The 10507-nt window shown below is 39.8% G+C and overlaps 1 long non-coding RNA gene across 1 annotated transcript; it reads left to right on the forward strand.

Moving 5' to 3' along the window:
• Positions 1 to 911: 911 nt before the first annotated feature.
• Positions 912 to 10193, forward strand: LOC142748082 (uncharacterized). The gene is made up of 3 exons (XR_012882130.1): positions 912 to 1042; positions 9439 to 9587; positions 10059 to 10193. It is a non-coding gene; the product is annotated as an uncharacterized LOC142748082 (long non-coding RNA).
• Positions 10194 to 10507: the final 314 nt, after the last annotated feature.

Genomic DNA, 10507 nt, shown 5'->3' on the forward strand with positions numbered 1-10507 from the left:
CCCGTACATAGGAGCATTTTTTCCTTCAAAGTTTGCTTCAAAGAAGCATTATATGGATTATCCAGCGTGAAAATGGTGTACTCCTCCCACCATGCCATAACCAGATTTGCCAGAGAAGGCGAAAATTTTGCCCCCATGGATACTCCCTTTAATATCAGAAAGAACTGTCCATCAAATTGGAAGTAATTGTGTTTCAAAAGAAACTCCAATACCTCTAGACAAAAAAATTGTAGCTCAGGTGTAAATATGCTGTATTTAAGAAGATGGTATTCAAGGGCTTTGAGTGCTATGGCATGAGGGATGCTGGTATACAACTCAACCACATCACAACTGAACCACACATATTTGTGATTCCATTTTTTTTTGGTTCAGTGCCCGCAAGACGTCACTTGAATCTTGTAGATGACCTGGAACTCTAAATACAAGGGGCTGGAGGAGTGAATCAAGCCACTCTGACAGCCTCTCGCTAAGGGAACCTATCCCAGATACGATGGGACGCATAAGGGGGGGGGGGGGAACAACACCCTTGTGTATCTTGGGAAGTGCATGTAAAATAGGGGTAACTGGAAAATCCACTAACAAATATTTGTATTGTCTTTCAGTGACGAAACCTCCATTAAGACCTTGATCTAACAGCTTTTTACAAGTTGCTTGAAAAGCTTTTGTAGGGTTAATATCCAATTTTCTGTAAGTTTCTTCATCTAACAGTAATGTTGAAATTTGTGTCTTGTATGTATCATTATCCATTACTGTAATGCTCCCCCCTTTGTCAGCCATTTTTATTACAATTTCGGTGTTGACTTTTAATGATTTAACTGCAATTTGTTGTGCATGTGTCATGTTATTCTTAACCTGATTTTTAAATAATTTACTATTATCATGTAATTTTTGCAGCTCTCTCTCAATAGCAAATTGGAATCTATCCATTGATTCTGTTCTCCACTGGAGAGGGTAAAATTTAGGATTCGTCGTTACAAAGTCTGTAGCAGTGTTGGATCGTAGTTCCGGTTCCTCCATAACAGGACCTTCAAGACACATCAAGGTAAGTTCTTCTTGGAATGTGGTGAGGTCCAGCACTTCTTTATTTTACTTCATTATATTTATTTTAGAGTGTTGGGGAACCTTTATACTTGATTGGTCTATATTTCCTGATGTCAAAAAATGTCTATTGACCGTCAAGTTACGAATAAATTTGTTAATGTCCAACAGAGTGCTAAAAACATCAAGACAATAGTAATAAAGTTTAAGAAAAATACATAGAAACAAGACATAGAAAAAATATTTTATTGAAATAAAAAAACCGACACATTCCTCGTTAAACATTTTATTGATAATAAAAAAAGCCTTCATCGAAGTAGTCCTCAAAGCCGACGTAGTCCAACGACCGAACCTGTAAGAAAACACAAACACAAAAAAAAACATTAGTAACACATTTGGCAGGCTTAGATACAAGGCCCATTTGTGATGCTGTCTGTTGGACCCTGTATCTAAGCCTACCATAAGGTAGGTTTAGATACTGGGTCTAGCAGAAAGTAATCTTATACAGTATAAGATTACTGTTTGCTGGAGCCTTGTATCTAAGCCTACCATGTGGTTGAATTAAATACAGGGTCTATCAGACAGGATCACACATGGGCCATGTATCTAAGCTTACCATGTGGTCATGGTAAGATGCTTAGATACAGGGCCCCAGCAGACAGTAATCTTATACGTTCGTGTCGGCGATTCACAGTGTGAGCAAGTGACTAGAATGTAGGGGAAGTAGCGCTCGTACAGCTGATTGATGGGGGTCCCGGGAGTTGGACCCCGACCTATGAGCTCAAGCAGACAGTGATATTAAACTTACCCTCCTCTTCGGTCGCAGCGGAGGTCCTAACTTTATCCAGCATCGGGATGTTAAGCGCGGCGCACAGCGTTGCGACGTCAGGACCAAGGAGGGTAAGTACTGTCAGCTACTATAGTAACAGGGGCCTGTGTAGTTCATTACATAGACCCGAGTTACTATAGTAACGTTGTATAGATGTGATGCGGGGCGCCGCAACCGCTGCAACCCCTATAGTTACTCCACTGAATGCCATATTGGTCAGCAGGCAGCATGGATGGCTTTCTCCGTTAAATTTGAGAGTGAACAGGTATCCCCATTCCGGGACCGCCCATCAATCAGTCTTCAGGGGAAACTGCTCTAAATACTACTGAGACACTATATTGTAGTGTGTGTGTGTGTGTGTGTGTGTGTGTGTGTGTGTGTGTGTATATATATATATATATATATATATACACCCGGCAGTGCACTGTGCATGGAGCCTGTAAGGCAGTACATGAAGGCCATAAGACTCCCTAGTACAGAACTACACGGCCTCTGTACACTGTCGTACAGGGTCCTTCAGGGCATATGAAAATCCTCTCCCTTAGAAGCAATACTTCTAGGGATGAATATCTGGTCCGATAGAACATGTCCCAATTTTTTTGGGCAGTCGGATTCATGCAGAACCAGACAGATAAATCCTCTGTATACCTCTGTGTGAAATCGGAGCCATACAGAGATTCACAGAGCCCTCAGGGATCTCTATGGCAGCCTTATTACGGGTCTCTACAAAGCGTCGCTGTAATACAGTAGTGTGCATTAACACCTATATGTATGTGTATACCGTGTAGTATATATACACACAAAGATCAATACATATACAAGGATGTATAAATACACACATACAATGCACGGGTGAATGACTGTATCGTCTGGTCCTACATGTGTGGCATTTTAAAAGGCTCAGGCTCAGGAACAAATTCAACCGAGTACAAAATGAGAGCAAAATTACAATACTGACAATCTCTAGTGTGTGTGTTTGAGATATGGAAATGACATTGTAATCTCCTCTAGGGACAGGGACTGATATGATGACAATCTCTCTACAGCGTTGTGGAATATGTTGGCGCTTTATATAAGCAACGGATATTATTACATTAATATATATACTCTCAGTGGTCACATTATTAAATGCACTTTTATAGTGAGGGTTTGAAAAGTTTAAGCATTGTTGTATCCCATGCCGGATGTTCTGTGATAAAAGATTGTTCATATTAGATGTGGAAGGATCGGTCTCTATTCTTTATTTCTTACAACCTGTTGCTGGAGCAGTTAAGGAACAATTGCACTCGGAGAGTCACCCGATTATGGCTTTGTTCTAAATTGAGTTTACAGTGAGCTGACTTCTTTTCCTATTGTGTGTTATAGTCCATCAATATTTGATGGACGATACTTATAGAGGCTCTTAATAAACTGTCCATAGTTAAAAGTCAGTCAGATCGTATTCCTTACAAATTCTGGTATTTGGTTTGTACAACGAGTGACCCTCCATTTCTAGTGCAATTAAAAAAAAAAAGTCTGACCTTTTTTTCTTAGCTTTGATATATGAGGCTCAATGACTTTTTCTGTTGGTGCAAACTATAGGATCACCCCTTATGTAACCAGGTCAACTCATAATATATACGACCAATAACTGATAAGGGGCTTATCTGACTTTTTATTGTATACACACACTAGCACACTTTGTAAGGACGTGTACTGACTCCCGAATGTGAATATAAGGCTTCGTTCAAATCTGCTTTAGGGCTCCGTTCCAACGTTCCGTCTGAGCTTTCCGTTGGAACGGAGCCCAGACAGACACAAACGCAATACATAGGTTTCCGTTTCCATGACCATTGATTTTAATGGTGACGGATCCGATCATTCACTTTTATAATTTTGTCTATGGCTCACTTACAGGGGTTGTTACATTTCTCACCAAAGTGGATCCCCTAAGCCGCAAACATTTTGGCACTAGCTAGACTAGCGTGCGGATTCTAAACTTCTTTACCTTTTAATCCCTGTAAGGAGGTATGGGTTTTTCCAGACGGAATCCCAGGTTGTTGTCCCCCAAATAGTCATAGATTGGTGGCGGGTGCACGCTAGTGAAGTCAGGAATGTATCCAGGGATCGACAACAGAGAAGCACTCAGGATTAAGCTAGTCGGAGGGTGAGACATAATTGTAGTCCAAATACAGGCCAGGAGAAGTGTGTAGCTAAAGGCTGTTGGGCCCTGGTGCAAAAGTTTAGCTTGGCCTCCTTCCCACACACACTTACGACAAAATTAAGATCTCACCCAGTTTACGTTTTAATGCTTCAAGTAGATTATTGTAATAATAGGTGTGACACTTAATACTAAAAAAAAATGGAAGGAAAATTGGGATAAAACTAGGGAGGCCTAGTTACTGGAAGGACACACAGTGGCAGACCTAGGGGCAGGAAAAATCTCTCATCTTTTTGCCATAACCTGCAAATACAAAAGTCTAATGTACAGATACAGAATCAGATTCAGGCTTAAAGGGGTTGTCTCCCATGAAGGACATTTATGACATATCCACAGGATATTTCGTAAATGTCAAATAGATGCGGGTCCCACCTTTTTTCATGGTCAAAATTTACCTCATTCAGCCGCAACACAGAGTGGCTGAACAGGGTTTAGGGGGCCCCATTCTGGAGGTAGATGCGGGTCCCAGAGGTGGGACCCGCATCTATCTGACATGTATGACATATACTGTGGATATGTCATAAATATCTCTCCTGGGAAAAAACCTTTAATGCCAGAACCAAGAACCAAAATGCCAGATTCAGGCTTAATGCCAGAACCAAGTTCAGTACATAAATACAGTGCCAGAACCAAAATCAGTACATAAAAACAGCACCAGAACAGATCTCAGTACATAACTACAGAACAGAACCAAGCTCAGCACATAAATGCAACAGAACCAAGTTCAGTACATATATACATCACCAGAACCAAGCTCAGTACATAAATACAGCAGCAGAACCGAGCTCAGTACATATATAGAGCACCAGAACCAAGCTCAGTACATAAATACAGCAGCAGAACCAAGCTTACTACTAGCACAGGCAATCACATGTGGACCTCCCGTACAATGTGCTCCCTTAGACCGCCGGGCGCCACCCGCCACCATGATCTCTCTGATGGGAGACAGAGCCAAACTGCAACTCATGGAGCCCAGTGAGGTGAATAGGTTAAGGGCTGTGCAGTAGTCACCAGCAGGGATGAGGAGGATCAGAGCTCACATGGACGCCCACATGGAGACCGGAGTTTTCCACATCGACAAGTCGAACAGGAGACAGGAGCCAGGTGGGAAGTGAAGAGGGAGGGCCGTAGGAGCGTGCTGCATCACACGCTCACGTCGACATCACACACATGCCAGACACCAGACCAACGAATTCCTAGATCTAAACCCAATCAAGCATCTGTTGTGCTAGAAAAATAAGTTGTTCGATGGAGTTCCTACCTTTCAACTTACAGGACTTAAAGCATCTGATACCAACGTCTTGGTGCCAGATAGCAAAGGACACCTTCAGAGGTCTTGTGGAGCCCCTGCCTCAGGTGCCATGCAGTTAACAGCTGTTTTGGAGGCACGAGGCGTACCTACACAATATTATGCAGGTAATTTTATTATTATGGCTTATAACCTTTGCTTTCTGTTTCTTCCCTATTCCCGTGAAGATTTGAACCCTTGTTGGCAGGGCCCTCTCGCCTTTTAAGCCAATCTGTTATTCTGTAAGCTCATGTCTATTGTGTTTGCTTGTTTTTACTATTTCTACATGTGTATTAAAAACCTCTGTATTTCACATGTTCAGCGTGCTGGAATATTATTGACACTATAAAATAAATACTAATAATAATGATACTGTATGGCCCCACAAACTTCTATAGGAATCGTATTAAGGTTCCGTAAAGCTTTTACCAAGTCATAAAACAGCTGTGTGCTTAGGGGCAGCCTTATCACATCCAGCATCAATGTGTTTTTTTAATGAGGTTATAAAATAGCCACACAACCTAATAGCAGTCAGCTACATTTGATAACATGATAATAATCGTTGCTCTGTTCTGGCATTGGTTTTGTTCTTTTTTTTTTATTTCTCCGGGCCAGACACCATCTGGGCCAATAACTCAGTAAATGGAGCATAATCCCTGTGCTTGTATCCACTGTACAAAAGATTTTCTGTGTTCCTATATGACAGCCTTTCACTTTCCTATCACCTTTTATAAGACCCCTGTAAAGGATTGTTTATTCTAAAGTCTTTGATTTATCTACCAAGTAAACAGGCTGCAGCTGAGGTGGGCATTAGCCGCCTTTACTTGCTTGTATCGCAGTCAGCATGAAACTCATTGCAATGGGTTTGGTCAGGATCAAAGTACATCTGACATACCAGTGTCAAACTGAGCACTGCTTCCCACATGAAAAGCAGTACAACAATGCTTTGATCATTATTTGAAGGACCTTCTGATCTGTAGCTAGAATCTTCCACTACCACTAAAAACTTAGTTCATTTCTTGGCAATACAATTTTCAATACTAGCTTCTTATTTATATTAGTTGATGTAATGTAGCGGTGTCTTAGTGATTGCTGGTCAGTTATTACTATTATTGTAACTATTTTTATAACTAGTCTTTTTGTTTTTGGAGAGCACCTTACATTATTAGGACAAAATTCTTATACTAATTTTTAATAATGGAGGATGGACAAAATTCATATATTTTGTTTAGAAACTATGTTTACTCAACAGCACAAATGCACATGATCATTGTTAGAAATTAGAATAACACAACACAAAGGGGCAGATTTACTTAGACTGGCGTTTCATACACCAGTCTTTGTCATATCTTACTCCAGCGGAGCAGAAAACTGAGTTATTAAGAAATCTTTTGCATCTTTTTGCTGGTCGTACACCAACCATTACGCCCCTCCCATCAAACATAAAATAAAGATAAAGTAGAATTACTTCACCGCTATGCTCGTCTTCTCTTCTCGCTTTTGAGTCCAACAAAGTCCTGACGCCAAGCATTGTCAGGGCTTTATACGCTACGCAGCACTCAATGTCCTGAGTGCTGAGTCACATGCCCAGCATCAGTATGTTGTCTAAGCCACAGCCTGCTGAGGGAACCTAAAGGAGCACGGAGGGCAGAAGTGAATGAGAGCGTTGAGGTGAACATACTTTTTTTTAAATTGTCCGATAGGGTAGGGTTGGTAGTTAAATTAGGGGAAGCTAGGTAAGAGACCCGGCACAGGCCTGTACCTTGCTATGCCCCACAGAGTGAAATCTAGTTAGAGTAAAGTATAATAAATTTGTTGGGCCGCTATGGTCCTGCCCCATTTTGGAAACTTACGCACTTTCTTACAAAAATGGTGAAGATGGCGTAATATGCCCAAAAGTCATGATTTTTACCGCAAATTGCTACTTTTGAACCCTTGTGCTACTTTTCTATGCCAGAAAACTTGTGTAGGAAGGTTGATAAATCCCCCCCTTATTTTTCTGAAAATCCTTGGTCGATTACCAACAGACAATATAAGACTCTGGTCACATAACATTTTAGCTATCCTTAAGTTAGGATGACATTCATATGGATCATGATTTTCATCCACAATGTCCTCCTTATACAACACTGTCACTGGGAGCTGAGATTCTAAAGCATTGTCACAAGTACAAGAGGAATGCTAATAGAATCAGTCAGTAAGGGACATTTCAGGGTATGGGTAAGTGATAAGGAACGATATATTTAAGAGTAGCCATGCAGTGTCAGACTGGGGTTCCTTGAGCCCACCAGAGTGCATACTTCTGAGGGCCAATTTTCCATTTATAAAGAACATGTTCATGTCCATTTTTAACTGCCTTGTAAACTTTGTTATTATCATTGCACACGCAGGGCATATCATCTTAAAGTTTATTTGTAAATCAAGCCATAAGAAGTAGATTCTTGTAGAAAGTCAATAGGGCATGTTTACTAAGCCTGGCATTTCATACACCAGTCTTAGCTATCTGCTCCACTGAAGTAAGATGCAATACATTTATTAAGAGGTGAATGCCCCTTCATAAATCTGACGCATCTGTCTGTGACCACAGCTTTGCGCCATCCATTCTGCCCCCCATCGGACATAAAATAAAAAAAATGGATGCTAACCTGACCGCTCCCATTCGCTTCTCCTCTCCAATTCGCTACAGCATGTTGCAGCTAAAACAATGGAATTGTCTTCTGATGGATCTTTGCAGCCAACTATTGTGTTAGAGCGTGGGCCAACTGGAGCATACTCTGGTGGGACAGTGCGACTTTGTACCTATAAATATAACTGGCTCTACTCAATCAAGGACACACACTGACGGGTTCCATAGATAATACAGAATATACACGTTGTACATTGTGACTGTTGATCCTAATACACAGCCGTTCTCCTGATTCCACAATTGTACGTGATTACGGCACTCTGCAGGGGTTGTGGAATCCCCTTTGTGCTCATGGTTGCTGGCCCTGGCAACTTGATTGCCAGGACTGGCAGCACCAGACTTGCTTAGGTTCAAGACAAAGACAGTGGTATGTCCTAATAGGTGACTGTGCCTATTTCTGTATTCTAAGTTTTTTTTTTTAAAAACCAAAGATTAAAGTTAAAGTCACTTTATGAGACTAAATAAAAAAAAATAGATAAAAACATACAAATAATGACAAAAAGCACCTTTTTATTAAATATAAAACACAATTTTATTTAATAGAAAACAATATATAATAACCCGACCATATTTGAAATACCATAAAAATACGTACTATAAATATATAAAGGTACTCTAGATCAGTGACGAATGGCATTGAAAAGGAATTAAAAAAATAAATACAATCTCTTGTCTCCCTAAAAATGAAATGAATACAGATTAAATGCTAATGTACACATACCTTCAAATGGTGTGTATAAAAAGTACAACAAAAAACTATTTTAGGGAGGCAAGATTTGAAAAAAAAAAAATTATATTATGCGTGTTTCTGAAGCCCAAAAATGTTTTTGTTAAATTATATGGACAATCTCCTGCTTTGTAACATGTCATAATCTATCTTCCCTATTATAACATTTCATTGTTAGATGTTTTGTTTGTATATATTTCAATATGTAATTTCTTATGTTTATTGCTTTCCCTGTTTGTAAAGCATTTTGGTACTATGTAAATAAAGACTATTATTAAACATGTTCTCACATGGCATTTTAGTTATCGCTAAGGGAACCTTCCCCGATTGCTGTTTCAGTATATTACATTGGATCTATGCCACCACTAAAACTGGCATCACATTCTGGAGAAAGTCCAACTGTGTCCAACTGGTTTATGACTGTCATCATTTCAAAATGAAATAAATGAACATACATGTGGTGTTTGGCTCAGGTCCAGAATTCCACACATCAGTTCCATTTAGGTCTTGCTAAGCTAAAAGACGTAAGGAACTTACTCACACTTATGTTCAGATGAAAATTAAAAATAATGAGTTTTCTACTCTAGAATGCATTTCCAGTGGATATGTGTCATGTGGTCTTTAATAAAAATGATTGATCTCTTGTCTTACCTTTTTTCTGCTCCACTAGTCTGTCAATAAACTGCACCCCGTTGACTGTGGAAGGAGTCGAAATAGGGGGTCTAGGGAGTTCAAGGCTCCGTATGAGAGAAACATAGAATTAACCCCTGGGAAAATATATTATTGAAATGTTTTCATCTATATTTGCAAAAATGACAGGTAAACTTTAATTCTACACAATACTCCTGTTTGATGTGAACTGTGATTAGTGCAAAGTACACTCCACGCAACTCTGTACAACATAGTTGGAGCACTTATTGAAACCTAAAAAGGTGCCCCTTTCATGGGTCGCTATTGTGCTGCATAAGTTCTTCTGTATTATGATTTAAATACAATAAAGCCCACAAAAAAATTACAAATAAAATACACATAAAACACAAAGAACATAAATAATCCAACACATAGTCCTTAGATCATATACTCTCAATTAATTATTAAGTCTGGATCTTTCAGAATACTTTGTTTCCTATAGTATATTATGTTGATATGTATTGTGTCCCTGCAGCTTTGCATCACGGAAACATGACTCACGTTGTTTATGGGCCACTAGAGTGACATTGACATAAGCATGGCTGAGCTGTGGATCAGGGTTACCTAGAGGACAAACTGGGGACTTTTTTTTTCTTTCAGTGAACGTTTAATGAGGCATTCTTACTGGGATGAGTACATTGTAAGCTGGAAGACACAGTTCAACTCCCAGCTATGGATTACAACATGAGCAAAATTGTCACCATTCTCTGCCAGATGCTTCCAGGGGATCATATTGTAGGTTTCAGAACAGTGAGAAATAAAACATAAATCACTTACATACTGCATACTACATGGTGAACTATGCTCTAAAATATCTATATCTAAATATGTGTGTGTGAGAGTATTTATAAACATACATATATATATATTCCATATATACACACACACAGTTGAGTCACATTATTATGACCACCAGCTAATATCCAGAGTAACCGCCGTGTGCAGCACGGACAGCAGCTAGTAGTGACTCAATAAGGGGCTGGTAGGTTGTCTCGGGTATCTGGAGCCATGCTGACTGGTCCCTCAAATGCTCAATTGAGTTCAAGTCT

Source organism: Rhinoderma darwinii, chromosome 3 (assembly GCF_050947455.1).
Source record: "Rhinoderma darwinii isolate aRhiDar2 chromosome 3, aRhiDar2.hap1, whole genome shotgun sequence".
Taxonomy (NCBI): domain Eukaryota; kingdom Metazoa; phylum Chordata; class Amphibia; order Anura; family Rhinodermatidae; genus Rhinoderma; species Rhinoderma darwinii.